General features: G+C 42.0%; 1 protein-coding gene across 1 annotated transcript in view; it reads right to left on the reverse strand.

The window, feature by feature from the left end:
* FAM222B (family with sequence similarity 222 member B) overlaps window positions 1–15,748 on the reverse strand; it is a 92,739-nt gene that overhangs the window by 76,392 nt on the left and 599 nt on the right. The gene's annotated exons all lie outside the window — the stretch shown is intronic.

Consider the following 15,748-nt stretch of genomic DNA (forward strand, 5'->3'; position numbering starts at 1 on the left):
GAGAGGAAAAGAGGGAGTGTGAGAAAGCAAGTCGCTAGGTTCAGGACTCAACCATGGTTACCATGTGGGAGTCCAGTACCTTAACCATCACACCACCTGCAGGCCTCCCAATTTTTTTTTTTTTTCTGAGAGGTTTTTCACTATAGGGCGCGTGCGCTCGCCGGACAGAGAGAGAGAGACATAGAGACAGAAAGCGAGAAATCATCCCCCAGGGGGGATGGTCACACCGCAATCCCTTCTCCTCCATTCTCCTCTCGGGATCTTGGGCACGCACGCACAAGCGCCCAGCGTGAGTTTTAAGCCACCGGGTCCGGGACGCGAACCGCAGTCGACTACATGGGAGTCCAGCAACATAGCCATTACGCTAACTGCTGGTTCCCCCAATTATTTTTTTAAAGACTATTTTGAGACCAGCAGATGGCAAAGCGGTTACGTCATTGGACTCCCACATGGCCGACTAAGGTTCAAGTCCTGGGCCCAGTGGCTTCAAATTCACACCAGGCGTGTGTGTATGAGTGCCCAATATCCCAAGAGGAAAATGGAGAAGGGATTGTAGCATGGTCATCACTTCCGGGGGATGATTTCTCACTTTCTGTCTCTCTGTTTCTTTCCATCTCTCCAGCAAGTGCATGGACCCTACAGCAAAAATCTCTCTCTGAAAATAATTTATTTTATCTGTTATCATTATTTAATTTTTAAAAAGAATTCTTCATTTAACTTTATTTTTAATTATTATTCTTCAATTTGACCAGAGAGAAACAGTGAGAGAGAGAGAGAAAGAAAGCCGTCAGGTCCAGAACTCAAACTGTAGCTGTCCGTGTGGGAATCCAGTGCCTTAAACACCGTGCCACCTAATGACCCATATTATCATTATTTTTATATCTGACCAAAGAGAGAGAGAGGGAAAGTGAGAAAGCAAGCTTCCAGGTGGGGACTTGAACCATAGTTAGCCATGCAGGAGTCCTTGACCATCATGCCACCTACAGGCTCCTTTTTTTGTTGGAGAGGTTTTTGCTATAGGGTGCATGCACTCACCAGAGAGACACAAAGCGAGAAATCACTCCCCAGGGGGAATGGTCATGCTGCAATCCTTTCTCCTTCATTCTCCTCTCAGGATCTTGGGCATGGACACACACGCCTGGCGTGAGTTTAAGACACCGCGTCCAGGACGTGAACCACGGTCAACTACATGGGAGTCCAGCAACATAGCCATTATGCCAACTACTGGTCCCCCTCTTCTGACTCTTAACCCCAGGCAATCAGTAACCCGCTCTCCACTCTTTTTCAGTTTTGTTTTGTTTAATTTGCTATACAGAGCATGTATTCTCACAGAAGAAAGAAGAGAGAGAGAGAAAGTGAGAACATACCCCCTAGAGTGGATGGCCACAGCACAATCCTTTCTCTTCCATTGTCCTCTAATGATTTTGGACATGTTGCACCTATGCTCAATGTGATTCCCAAGCCAAGGCCCTGTGGGATCCAGCTGCTTTAACCACTACACTGTCCACTAGCACAGTTCCTACAGTTTTCCAGAATATTATATAAACACAATCATACTGTGTGTAGGCTTTCCAGTTTGATTTCTTTTGCTTAATATAATGCATATGAAATTCACTCATGTTACTGCTTATATACCATTAGGTCAATGGAAAAGTCATGTTTTTCTATGCAAAACTGCATCATGACTTTGCCTACAACCTCATAGTTTGTTTATTGCTGAGTAGTATCCTATTATATGGATACATCAGAATTTCATTATCCATTCCTTATCTAAGAAACATTAGGTTGTTTCCAACTTTTTTTTTTAAGAATTATTTATTTACTTTCATTTATTCACTCATTTATTTTCGTTTGACCAGAGAAAGACACACAGAGAGAAGGAAAGTGAGACAGCAAGTCACCAGGTCTGAGACTCAAACTGTGGTTGGCCATGAGGGAGTGTCCAGCACCTTAACCACCACACCACCTGCTGGTCCCTGTTTCCAACTTTTACAACTAAAAGTGTATATAAATACTCACGTACAAATTTTTTATGTTGGGACCAGCAGTTGGCATAATGACTCTATCACTGGACTCCCATGTAGTCGACCACGGTTTGAGTCCTGGACCTGATGGCTTAAACTCACACTGAGTGCATGTGCATGCATGCCCAAGATCCCAAGAGGAGAACAGAGAAGAAGGGATTGCAGTGTGGCCATACCTCCTGAGGGGTGATTTCTTGCTTTCTGTCTGTCTTTCTGGTAAGCACACACACCCTTAGCAAAAACCTCTTTAAAAAAAATTTTTTTTTTATGTAGACATAGGTTTTAATTTTTCTTTGATTAATATTTACAAGTTAATATATGTTTGCCTACTATAGTGTTTTCCAAAATTCTGGTTGGTGCACATCCTCACCAGTACAAACAGCATCAGATTTCTTCTTTGTTGTTGTTGTTTTTAATAATTTTTCATTTAATTTTATTTATTATTATTTTAATTTGACTGGAGAGAGAGAGGGATAAGTCACCGGGTCCAGGACTTGAACCACAGTCGGCCATGTGGGAATCCTTAGCTACCACACCACCCTCTTCTATTTCTTTTTTATAGCCACTCTAATAGGAATATCACATAGGGATTTTAATTTGCATTTCTTTAATAGTTAAGATATTGAAAAAATTTTCATGCACTTATTTGCCATCCTTTATCTCCTCTGGTAAAGTCATTCAAATCTCACCCTTTTTTTTTTCTTTTTTTTTTTCGAGAGGTTTTTGCTATAAAGTGCCAACTGCTGATCCCAAATCTCCTCCATTTTTTAAAAATTTTATTTATTGGGGACAGAAGGTGGTGTGATGGTTAAGGGCACTGAATTCCCACAGGGTCGACCCTGGTTCGAGTCCCAGACCTGGCGGCTTGCTTGCTCACTTTCTCTCTCTCGCTCTCTCGCTCTCTCACTCTATCCCTCTCTGGTCAAATTAAAATAAAGTCAAATAAAATAATTATTTTAATAAATAAATAAACAGGGACCAGTAGGTGGTGTAATGGCTATGTCGCTGGACTCCCATGTAGTCGACCACGGTTAGAGTCCTGGCCCCGGTGGCTTAAACTGACACTGGATGCGCATGCCCAAGATCCTGAGAGGAGAATGGAGACGGGATTGCGGCATGGCCATCCCCTCGGGGATGATTTCTCGCTTTCTATCTCTCTGTCTCTCTCTTTCTGGCAAGCGCACGCACCCTATAGCAAAAACCACTCAAAAATCTATAAATAAATAGTTAAATCAAATAACTATTTTTAAATTTTATTTATTATTTTTTCATTTGATCAGAGACAAGGAAAGCAAGAAAGCAAGCAGCCAGGTCCAGAACTTGAGCCACGGTCATCCATGTGGGACTCCAACACCTTCACCACCACACCTCCTTTATTGTCCCCTTCTATCATCATTATTGACACATGATATTCTATAGCTGAGAATTAACTTGTTTCTCCTATCAACATATAAACATAGGGTGGGCAGGAAGGAGCTACACTAACTACTTCTATTTTAACTGCTAGCACACAATAAGCAACACATAAATTTTGTTTTGAATGATCAATTATTTTGAATGACAAGGAAGAAAGTTCAAAACAGGATGTACTACTTTACAAGTAAGTAGTAAAAAGGATTTTCCAAGGGTAGTTGATAGAAGCCCTTAAAAAGGAGCGATCTTGGGTCCTTAGGTGTCATGACGGTTAAGGCACCTGGATCCACATGACCAACAGCACAGTTCAAGTCCTGGATCTGGTGGTCTGAAAAACATGCTGGACATGTGTGTGTGCGCATGCCCAAAATCCCAAGAGGAGAACAGACAGGAAGGGACTGCCACATGACATTGCAGGGGTGCTTTCTCACTTTCCCTCTCTCGCTGTCTTTCTCTGTGAGCACAAGCAACTTACATCTACAACACAAAGAATATTGTCTCGCCAGTCTATAGTGGCATAGATAGCATGGCACGTAATGTGTGATACTGGAGCTACAAGGGAGACCCACGTTCAGATTCTCAGTGAACTCGAACATGCTAGGCATGTCCACATACACCCATGATCTTCCTGGTTGGGAAGCTGGAGGGAAAAACTGTGGTGTCCCAAGACCCTGTCAAGAGTACCTGTCTCTATAATGAAAGAAAGATTAATGGTCTGACGGTTAAGGCGTTTGATCCCAGAGTCCGAATGTGCAGTGTGAGTCCTCGACCCAACGGCTTCAAGTTTCAAACCCAGAGGTTTGAAAATTATATTGCACATGTGTGTGTGTGTGTCCAAAATCCAAAAGGAAAGATGGAGGAGAAGGGGATTGTGGCCTGACTATCCCCTATGAGAAGTGCTTTCTCACTTTTTCTCTCTCCAGAACACATGCATCCTCTAGCAAAAAAAATGAAAAGAAAATTGATTTTAAGAGAAAAAAGAAACACATGCTGGGTCCATGTGGGTATGTACACAAAATCCCAAGAAGGGGGAGAAGTGGAGAAGAGATTGTGGCATGGCCATACCCCATTGGGACCAGCAGATGGTATAATGGTATTGCTAGACTCCCATGTAGTTGACTACGGATTGAGTCCCAGACCCAGCGGCTTAAACTCACGTCAGGGGGGCCAGCAGGTAGTGTGGTGATTAAGGGTGCTGGCCTCCCACATGGCTGACTGTGGTTCAAGTCCCAGGCCTGGTGGCTTGTTTTCTCACTTTCTGTCTCCCTCTGTCCCTCTCTAGTCAAATTAAAAGAGGGAAAGGAAAGAAAAAAAGAAAGGAAAAGAAAAATAATTCTTTAAAAAAATATATCCATTAGAGTATGGGGAAGGGAAAAAAGAAAACAGAAAAAAGTTAACTTCTTTAAAATTATTTTATTGAATTAACCCCTTTTTTTCTATTTGACCAGAGAAAGACAAGAGAGAGAGGGAAAGTGAGAAAGCAAGCCCCAGGTCTAGGACTCAACCCACGGTTAGCCATGTGGGAGCCCAGAGCCTTAACCACCATGCCACCTGCTAGCCCCAAAAAAGCTAATTTTTAAAAATGAAAGAGGGTCAGCTGGTGGTGTAAATGGTTAAGGCAGCTGGATCCCACATGGTCAACTGTGCAATTCAAGTCCCAGACCTGATGGTTTGAAAAACACACCAGGCATGCACATGTGTGTGCCCCCAAAATCCCCAAAGGAGAAGTGGAGGAGAAGGTATTGAGTCATAGGCATCCCCCTTAGGGGATACTTTCTAGCCTTTCCTCTCTCTCTCTCTTTCACTTTCTCTCTCTGGGGAGTCCAGACACCCTCTGATAAGTTTTTTGTTTTTGTTTGTTTGTTTTGTTTTTAAGAGATTTTTGCTATAGGGCACATGCACTCACTGGGGAAACAGAAAGAGACAGAGAGACAGAAGGCAATGAATCAACCCCTAGCAGGGATGGCCATGTGGCAGTACCTTCTTCTCCATTCTCCTCTCAGGATCTTGGACACGCATGCACATGCACCCAGAGTTGAGGGTTTTTTGTTTTTGTTTTTTTTTTAAGAATTATTTTTCCTTTCTTTCTTTCTTTTCCTTTCTTTTTTTCTTTCCTTTCCCTCTTTTAATTTGACTAGAGAGGGACAGAGGGAGACAGAGAAAGTGAGAAAGCAAGCCACCAGGTCTGGGACTTGAACCGCAGTCAGCCATGTGGGAGGCCAGCACCCTTCACCACCACACTACCTGCTGGCCCCCCTGATGTAAGTTTAACCCGCTGGGTCTGGGACTCAAACCATAGTCAACTACGTGGGAGTCTAGCAATGTAACCACTACACCATCTGCTGGTCCCGATAACACTTTTTTAAATGGAAAAATAAGGCAAAGAACTACACTTTGTCAGCTATAGAGAAGATACTTACTGCCACATTTCCATAAAGCCAATCCCTCCAGATGATATGAATAAACAAGCATACAAAGCAACTGGAGCTTAGACTCACAGGGTCATCAGGCTGACTTTAACTAGTAATAGGCTAATGACTTCCAAATCTGTATCTCCCTTCTAAATCTTCCTACCAAACTCAAGACCTATACAGAGGAAGCTTTAAAGGTTCATGGAAGGGAACCACCAAATGGTGTAACGGTTACATCACTAGGTTCCTACATGGTTGGCTGCAGCTTGAGTCCTGGATCTGGCGGCTTGAAACTCACACTGGGCACATGTGCATGTGTGCCCAAAATCCCAAGAGGAGAATGGAGGAGAATGGATTGCAGCGTGGCCATCTTCCCTGGGGAGTGATTTCTCACTCTCTGTCTCTCTGGTGAGCTCATGCGTCCTATAACAAAACTCTCTCTCTCTTTAAAAAAAAAAAAAGTTAATGGAAAATGGAATCAAAGTATGAGTTTATTGGGACCAACAGGTGGCGTGGTGGTTAAGGAACTAGACTCCCACACAGCTGACTGCAGTTCAAGTCCTGGACCTGGCAAACCTGCTTTCCTCTTTCTCTCATTGTCTCTCCCACCAAACTGAAGAAGAATTAAAAAAAAAAAAAAAAGTACAAGTATATTCTGGTGCAAAAACTTTTGAAATCCATGCAGTTTTTTCTGTAATATTCATTTCCCATGAGCTTTTTGAAAACCCTCCATATATACTACTAGACATTTGCTTCTGGATTTCCTAGACACCTCAAATGTAAGTGTTAACTCTCTCTCACTCCTATATTCCCAACCTTGGTTAATGACATCACTATTCACTTAGTTGTCCAACCTAACAATTTCAAATCAACTTTGACAATCCTTCCCTTATCCACTCTTCCAACATGAAATCAATGCAGTCCTTCTAATCAGTCTCCTAAGAAGCTCTGTAATATATCTACAATTCTATCATTACCACTATAATTGAGTTCTTCAATCTCTAAGGCAATCCACATCGGTCTCTTAACCAACTAGTCTCTGGGCCACCAATTTCACCTTTAATCTAATTTCTGCACTGTCAACAGAGTTACATTTCTTTCTTTTTTTTAGACAGTTTCTTGCCATGTCAAAATCCTCCTGCCAGGACCAGCAGTTGGCATAATGGCTGTGTTGGGGGACTCCCCTGCTTAAACTCATGCCACGCGTGTGTGTGTACATACCCAAGATCCCGAAAGGAGAAGGGATTGCGGTGTGACCATCCCCTCTGAGGGGTGATTTCTCACTTTCTGTCTCTGTTTCTTTCTGTCTTTCTGGAGAGTGCAGGAGCCCTACAGCAAAAAAACCTCACCAAAAAAAAATAAAAAAGAAAAATTCCTCCTGCCTCAGAGTAGCTAGGACTAAAGGTGAATGCCACCACACACACACACACACACACACACATATTCACTCACACTCTCTCTCTCTGGCACATGCAAATGCCCTATAGCAAAATCTCTAAAAAAGAAAAAAAAAAAAAAAAAAAAACTTCCGTTCTCCCAATCTACTCATACATGCATGTCCCAAATATATACTTGACAGTTGTTTTCAGAGGAACCAGAAGTCTTAACTACTGGGCTACTGGGCTGCTGTTTCCCTAAACATGACTGGCAGGTGGTATGGTGGTTAAGGTGCTGGACTCCCACAAGGTCAACTGTGGTTCAAGACCCAGATCTGGCAGCTTGCTTTCTCAGTTTCTGTTTCCCTCTCTTGTGAACACACGTGTCCTATTGTAAATTTAATAATAATAATAATAATAATAATGAATAAAATTAAATTAATAGCTTTTTAAATAAATAAACTAAAATATATAAATCCACACACACACACACATACACACACTCAAGGTCACCAGGTGACGTGATAGTTTAGAGGCTGGACTCCCACATGGTAATTGCAGTTCAAATCCTGGATCTGGCAGCTTGAAAATCACACTAGGCACATGTATGTACCTGCCCAAAATCCAGAGAGAAGACTGGAGGGGACGGAACTGCAGCATGGCCATCCCCCATGGCGTGTGACTTTTCACTTTCTCCTCTCTCTAGTCTCTCTAGGGAGAGCACACACGTCTTATGGTAAAAACAAAAAAATAAAATAAATGAGTTGTGTGTGTTATGTGTGTATTTATACACATATACATATATACATGTATATATATACATACATACACAAACATGTGTGTGTATGTATTCCTTAATTCTTTACCTGGTTTAAAACTCTTCCATAACTCTCCAGCAACTACAAAATAAAATTCAGGCCCCACAATTGGGTTCCATCCCATCTTTTACTTCACTTCCTTCTACTTTCCTTATACTCCATGATCTAACCATATTAAACCACTGGCCCACAGGTCCATACCTTGTGCAAGTTGTTCTCTGCACTTAAAACAGTAGCTTCAATTCTTTTTTCACTGAGGTAGCCAACAGTAAAAGAACCAAGTGACTCTTATTCTAGAAAGTCTCCAACCCGCCCCTTTCCTCAGGAAGCAGAACTACAGGTCCCACTGCACTTAGTGCAGGTCTCTATCCTACGGCACTTACCCATGGATTCACAGGTATTGACATGCTAGTCTCTGATTTAAACACTCATTCTTTAAAAGCAAGGATATGGGGACCAGCAGATGGCATAATGGTTATGTTGCTTGATTCCCACATAGTTGACTACAGTTTGAGTCCTGGACCTGGTGGCTTGAAACTCATACCAAGTGCATGTATACGCATACCCAAAATTCCAAGAGGAGCACGGAAAAGGGATTCTGGCATGGCCATCCCAGCTGGGGGCTAATTTCTCACTTTCTGCCTGTCTCTCTGGTGAGTGTGCACACCCCTATAGCAAAAATCTCTCTCTTAAAAAAAAGAACAGGATATGTGGAGCCAGCAGGTGGCATGGTAGTTAAGGTGCTGGTCTCTCACATGGCCAACCATGGTTTGAGTACTGGACCTGGGGGGTTTAAGAATCATGCCAGGTGCATATGCATGTATACTCAAAATCTTAAGAAGAGAATGGAGGAGAAGGGATTGTAGTGTGGCCATCTCCCCACCCGTGGGGGAAGATTTCTTGCTTCTCGTCTGACAAGCCCATGTGTCCTATGACAAAAAAAAAAAAAAAAAAAACAAGTCAGGGGCTGGCAGGTGGTATAGTGATTAAAGGCAATGGACTCCCACATGGCCAACCATGGTTTGAGTCCCAGACTTGGTGGCTTGCTTTCTCACTTTCCCTCTCTCCCTCTGGTCAAATTAAAATAAAGTTAAATAAAATAATTCTCAAAAAAATAAATAAATAAATAAAAACGGATATGTCAGGAACAGCAGTTGGTGTAATGGTTATATCGCTGGACTCCCATGTAGTCGACAGTGGTTCAAGTCCTGGACCCAGTGGCTTGAACTCACACTGGGTACATGTGCAAGCATGCTTAGAATCCCAAGAGGAGACTGGAGGAGAAGGGATTGCAGTGTGGCCATACCCCCTGGGGGGGTTATTTCTTGTTTTCTGTCTTTTTTTTTTTTTTGAGAGATTTTTCGCTATAAGGGTGCGTGCACTTGCCAGACAGACAAAGAGAGACATAGAGACAGAAAGCGAGAAATCACCCCCCAGGGGGGATGGTCACGCCACAATCCCTTCTCCTCCATTTTCCTCTCTGGATCATTGGGCAGGCACGCACATTTGCCCGGCATGAGTATTAAGCCACCGGGTAGTTGACTATGTGGGAGTCCAGCAACATAGCCATTACACTAACTGCTGGTTCCCAATATATTAAGTGCATTTTTAATACAGAAAATTCAGGACTTTTCCTGTTAACTTGTATTCCTTTTCACTCTAAGTCACAAAGCTCTGACAGGGACATAATCAAGCCCTTGAGAGCAGTGCAAAGACAGAAATAGATGTTAAACACTTCTGTAAGAAAGCCTTCACCTCTCACCTAGAGTACAGTGACTTCACACTTACTCTTCTCTGGTCAGCTGTAAAGCTTCAGCCCTCCCCTGGCCACTTTGCTTCTCACACTCAAACTCATCCTCATGTCCCAATTTATTATATTAGAATCTTTTGGGCCCATGGGTGGTGTGGTGGTTAAGGTGCTGGACTCCCACATGGTTGATCATGGTTGGAGTCCCAGACACCTGGTGGCTTGCTTTCTCACTTTCCCTCTGGTCAGATTTAATAATAATAATAATAAATTCATTTAATTAAATATTTTTAAAAGAATTACTTTAATTTTATTCATCATAATCATCGTTATTATTTTGATTGAATAAAGAGAGGGAGAGAAAGTGAGAAAGTAAGCCACCAGATCTGGGACTTGAAACTGAGGTCGGCCACATGGGAATTTCCAGTGCCTTAATCACCATGCCCATGGGAGTTTCCAGTGCCTTAATCACTACGCCACTTGCTGGTCCCTAAATTTCTTTCTTTCATGAAAGAGATATAGAGAAGAAAGACTGGCACACCCAACAGAGTCCTCACTCCAGGATTCACCCCAGCCTTCGCCAGCCCAGATCACAAGCATGCACACACAGGAACCAGCAGTTAGCGTAATGGCTATGTCACTGGACTCCCATGTAGTCGACTGTGGTTGGAGTCCCAGACCCAGTGGCTTAAACTCATACCGAGCACATGTGCGTGTGTGCCCAAGGTCCCAAGAGGAGAATGGAGAAGGGATTGCGGCATGGCCATTCCCCTCTGAGGGATGATTTCTTGCTTTCTGTCTCTCTGGCGAGCGCATGTACCCTATAGCAAAAACCTCTCCAAAAAAAAAAAAAAAAAAAACAAGCACGCACACACATACCCAATGTGCTTACGGATGTTTTAGAGCACAAACCCTGGATGTTTCCCATATGAGTCCAGGTGCAGTACCACTGTGCCACCAACTAGCCCTAGAATCATCTTTTTGAAGTTGCTATAACGTTTTAGAAGTTCAAATCTAAGTATTATGCTCGCTCACGTCTCTTCCAAAAATGCTCCAAGCTTCCTGTCCTGCTCTGCTGCATTACACCATGTTACTCTGCCAAGATTTAGCTCATTTCCTCTTCTTGCTTGTCCAGATAGGGTGGTGTACATCAATAATACCCTCTCCCTTCCCACGTTCAGATTTTACTCGCTATTTGGAATGCCCTAGCCCCCCTAGTTCATCTGTGAGGGCCTACCATGCAGGTTCAATGCAGAATGCCTTTACTGACAGTACCTACATCCAGCCTTCCATCAGTTCTCATAAAAAGTGGAACCTCTCCTCTCCAACAGATCATTTACTCTACTTCATTAATTCTAAGACACATTAATTTTTTTTGGGGGGGAGAGAATTTTGCTATAGGGTGCGTGCTCTATAGGGTGCGTGCTCTCACCAGAAAGATGGAGAGAGACAGAGAGACAGAAAACGAGAAATCACCCCCCAGAGGGGATGGCCACACCACAATCCCCTCTCCTCCTTTCTCCTCTTGGGATCTTGGGCATGCACGCAAATGCACCCTGTGTGAATTTAAGCCACCAGGACCAGGACTCAAACTGCTGTCAACTACATGGGAATCCAGCGACATAGCCATTACACCAACTGCTGGTCCCAAGACACATTAATTCTTCACATTTTAACTCTGAAAACAGGATATCTTACATCTGTTGGTATACAAGTCTGATTAGCAGCATTTCTTCCTAGTGGTATGTAAAATAACTGTGACCCTTACAAACATTGTCACCATAGATTTGATTGAATAAGGTATATTCTATTATAATCACTTTGTATATTTCCTTTTTTTCTTTGAGATATTTTTGCTATAGGGCGCGTGCAATCGCCAGAAAGAGACAGAGAGACAGAAAGTGAGAAATCACCCCCCCGGGGGGGGCGGGAATGGCCACACTGCAATCCCTTCTCCTCCATTTTCCTCTGGCAATCTTGGGTACGCACACACGTGCCCAGTGTGAATTTAAGACACCGGGTCTGGGACTCAAACCTCTGTCAACTACGTGGGAATCCAGCGATATGGTCATTATGCCAACTGCTGGTCCCTCACTTTGTATATTTCTGTGTCCTCTACTAGTCTGTAAAATGCCACAAGGCAGGTGCCATGCCATTATTGCTTCTGACTTGTATAGACCTGGGTACAAAGAGGGAGTATATATAAAAAACACTAGTAGTAAATTACATGTATTTAGCATTTATAAGTATCAGATACTGCTCTAAATACTTTACATGTATAAACACATTCTTTTGGTTTTTTTGGGTTTTTTTGGAGAGGTTTTAGCTATAGGGCACGTGTGCTCACCAAAGATACAGAGAGAGACAGAGAGGCAGAAATCAAGAAATCATCCCCTAGGCGGAATGGCTGCAATCCTTTCTCCTCCATTCTCCTCTTGGGATCTTGGGCACACACGCACACACGTCTGGAGTTTAAGCCACTGGGTCTGGGACTCGAACCGCAGTTGACTCGTGGGAGTCCAGCGACGTAGCCATTATGCTAACTGCTGGTTCTATAAACACGTTTAACCCTTGCAACAAAACCTCATGAAGTACAATTATTTTTACTGTTTTATAGATGAAGAAACTGAGGCACAGACACTTTAGATAAGGTCATTCAAAAATACAGTAAAGTTCCATTAGATCTGAATCCATATTTGCCAATTATGATTCATGATTATTTATCATGTTTCCATCTAGCAAATATTTAATGAGCAATTACTCTAGACTAACTACTGCACTAAACACTGGTAAGCAAACTCTTCTCCTAGGGCGTCTGAACCACAGGTCCATTCTAAAAGCCTTTGCAACATCAGGACTAACTCAGTTTCACTAAGTTGAATCCACTCTCCTCTTTACTCTTCCTTTTTAACAACTTCCAAGATAGCTTTTCTCTTAAAGCTGTCAGCACTATATTAGGAACCAAAACAAAATACAAACAAAACAAAAAAATCCTTTGTGCTCTATTTATTATTAATTAGCTGCTATGAAAATATCACAATAGAGACTTCAGGGAGGGAATGGGTTGCTAGATCAAAAGGGCTTTTAAGAAACAAGATTCTGTTTTCAAGCAAATGTTGTACTTTCAGTTTAAAAAAAAGGGGGGAGTAAAAACACCATAATTTTGTTTTTAAATAGAATGCTTAAAAAAAGTTTTCCCTGAAGCATGAGATGCTTTTTTAAGAAAAATGATTCATTTTATCAGAACAAAAATGAACTAATAAATCTTGCTCCTTTTATTTTAGCCCTTGCTATGTTAAGAATTCATGAGAAATCCTTACATCCCCCAGGCTCATCTCCCTTAGACAGAATGTTCAAATAACAGGCAATCGAGATTCTGGACACCCCCTCTATTCCTGCCTTGTTAAGTGACTGTCATCTACTATATTAAAGTAACCAAAAAAAGAAAATGAGGAGGGCAGGAAATTCTCATCACAGCTGAACAAACACTATTATTTTAACATAACAAGGATGGTGTTTAAGGACTGGTTTAAACTGATGGAAATTTCCAATAGAGGGAAAAAAATGCATTTCCAACATTCAAAATAAAATGTCTAGGGGCCGACAGGTGGCATAGTGGCTAAGGGCATTGGACTCCCACATGATTTACTGTGATTCATTTCCCTGACCTGGTGGCTTGCTTTCGCACTGTCTTTCTCTGCCCCTCTCGGTTCAAATTAAAATAAATAAGTTAAATAAAATAATTCTTTAAATAAAATAAAAATCACAGGGACCAGCAGGTGGCATGGTAGTTATGGCGCTGGACACTCCCCCATGGCTGACCATGGTTCAAGTCTCAGACCTGGTGGCGAGTCCTGGACCTGGTGGCTTGTTTTCTCACTTTCCCTCTTTCTCTCTGTGTCTCTCTCTGGTCAAATTTAAAAAATGAATGAATAAATAAAATTAAAAGAAATTTTTTAAAATAAATAATAAAAATCAATGTCTAATTATTTCAAAATAAAATAAGATGGCAAGACCAGGTCTAATATTTTACACTTCTACTTATCCTGCCATGGTGGTAAAGACAGAAATGAACTGGGATTCTATAATGAACTATGACAATAATAACAAACGCTTACTTTTCAAACTATCCTCTAAAAATGAATAATCAGGGACTGGCAGGTGGTGTGGTGGTTAAGGGCGTTGGACTTCCATATGGCCAGCCATGGTTCAAGTCCCAGACCTGGTAGCTTGCTTTCTCACTTTCCCTCCCTCTCTCTCTGTCCCTCTCTGGTCAAATTAAAATAAATAAATAAAGTTAAATTTTAAAAATTATTTAAAAAGGGACCAGCAGTTGGCGTAATGGCTATGTCGCTGGACTCCCACGTAGTCGACCGCAGTGTGCGTGCATGCCCAAGATCCCGAGAGGAGAATGGAGGAGAAGGGATTGTGGCGTGGCCATCCCCCCTGGGGGGTGATTTCTCGCTTTCTGTCTCTCTGTCTCTCTCTGGCTGGCTGATGAGTGCACGCGCCCTATAGCAAAAACCTCTCCAAAAAAATTAAAAAATGAAGGCTGCTAAGCCAAAAGAAAAATTATTAAAAAAAAAAATCAGTGTTACAATCAGATAATTTATTGGGAGAACCAAGGAACTAGAACAAAAAAGATGAAAATTATGTCACTGAGCATTTCCAGGAAAGAGAGGTAAAACACGTTTTGCCAGATAGAGAGGTTCATTTCTCCCATTGCTATAAAATAATTCACCCTCCTTATCTGTGAATCTTCAAGGACCTATAACAGTACAACCACTCCCTGCCTTTACTCAGTTAAAAGACAAAGCCTCACCAATTTCCGAAGGGCCTCCCACTTCAAGCTCTCAATTCTCAGAGCCAACAAAGCTGAAGCATCTGTTTCTGTCCTTTAGAAAGGAGTTGGCACATCTTTTTCAAAAGTTGTGGTTAGAAAGTCATTTTCTCTCTCTGGAAGCACACATTTTAATTCTACCCTTTGCTCTGTTTACCCTGAAAAACAACAAAGGCTTACAGGAGTGTTCCTCCAGCCTCTCTGAAAAGAACCAGCCACCTCTTAGGGTACTGTGCAGCTGCTTCCATCTTTTTCCTCCTTCAAGACACTCCAGCAGTAGACAAGCAGAGTCATAAAAATAAAGAGTGAGCGAGCTAAAAAAGCTGGTGTGCGCTTATCTGAACTCTAAAATAGAGAGAGGACCCTGAGGCAACCAGAGACTCCTTTGCAAAGGAAAACTTTACAATTTAAAAATAACAAACTGTATTTGCACACCCCTTCCTGGGCAGCCCTCCCAGCTTGTCTCAAACTAGTTTTCTCAACTCATAATAAGGCACATTAGAGCCAACTGTGTTACAAGGGAACGTGAGTGATGGTATTCAGCAAGCATTGAACAGATTGGGCCTCCATTCCCCATTTCCTTCCTCTTGGGTGAGGAGCTACACACCATTAGGAAAAATGCTACAGTGTGGTATTTTTCCTACACAAGTCTGATGGCTACTTTATTATATCACGGAAGAAACTGCTATTTCTGCACATGACATGCTGTGCCTATGTAGAAAACACACGTTGTCTATTGAGATTTTACACATAATATGCTGCTTCTTGACGAAGAACTCAGTCATTTCATTAATAAGAGTAAGGTCTAACATCTAGTAATATTGGGGCAAGCAAGCAGCCTGGTGGTTAAGGTGCTGGACTCCCACATTGCTGACCACAATTCGAGTTCCCGACACTTTCCCTCTCTCACTGGTCAAAATGATAATAAACTAATTAAATCAAATTAATAATTCTTTAGGGGGAAAAAACTTCATGGACTACTTTATTTTTTTTAAAAAGAAATTAGTAATATTGCTGGTGATATAGGAGCATCGGCATAGAGCTTACAATATTCATAAACCGATCTCTAGCTCATGCATGATGCTTGCAAAAGCCGTCTGAAGCGTGACATCTTCCAGC

The sequence above is a fragment of the Tupaia chinensis genome, unplaced genomic scaffold (genome assembly GCF_000334495.1).
Source record: "Tupaia chinensis unplaced genomic scaffold, TupChi_1.0 Scaffold143921_1, whole genome shotgun sequence".
Taxonomy (NCBI): domain Eukaryota; kingdom Metazoa; phylum Chordata; class Mammalia; order Scandentia; family Tupaiidae; genus Tupaia; species Tupaia belangeri.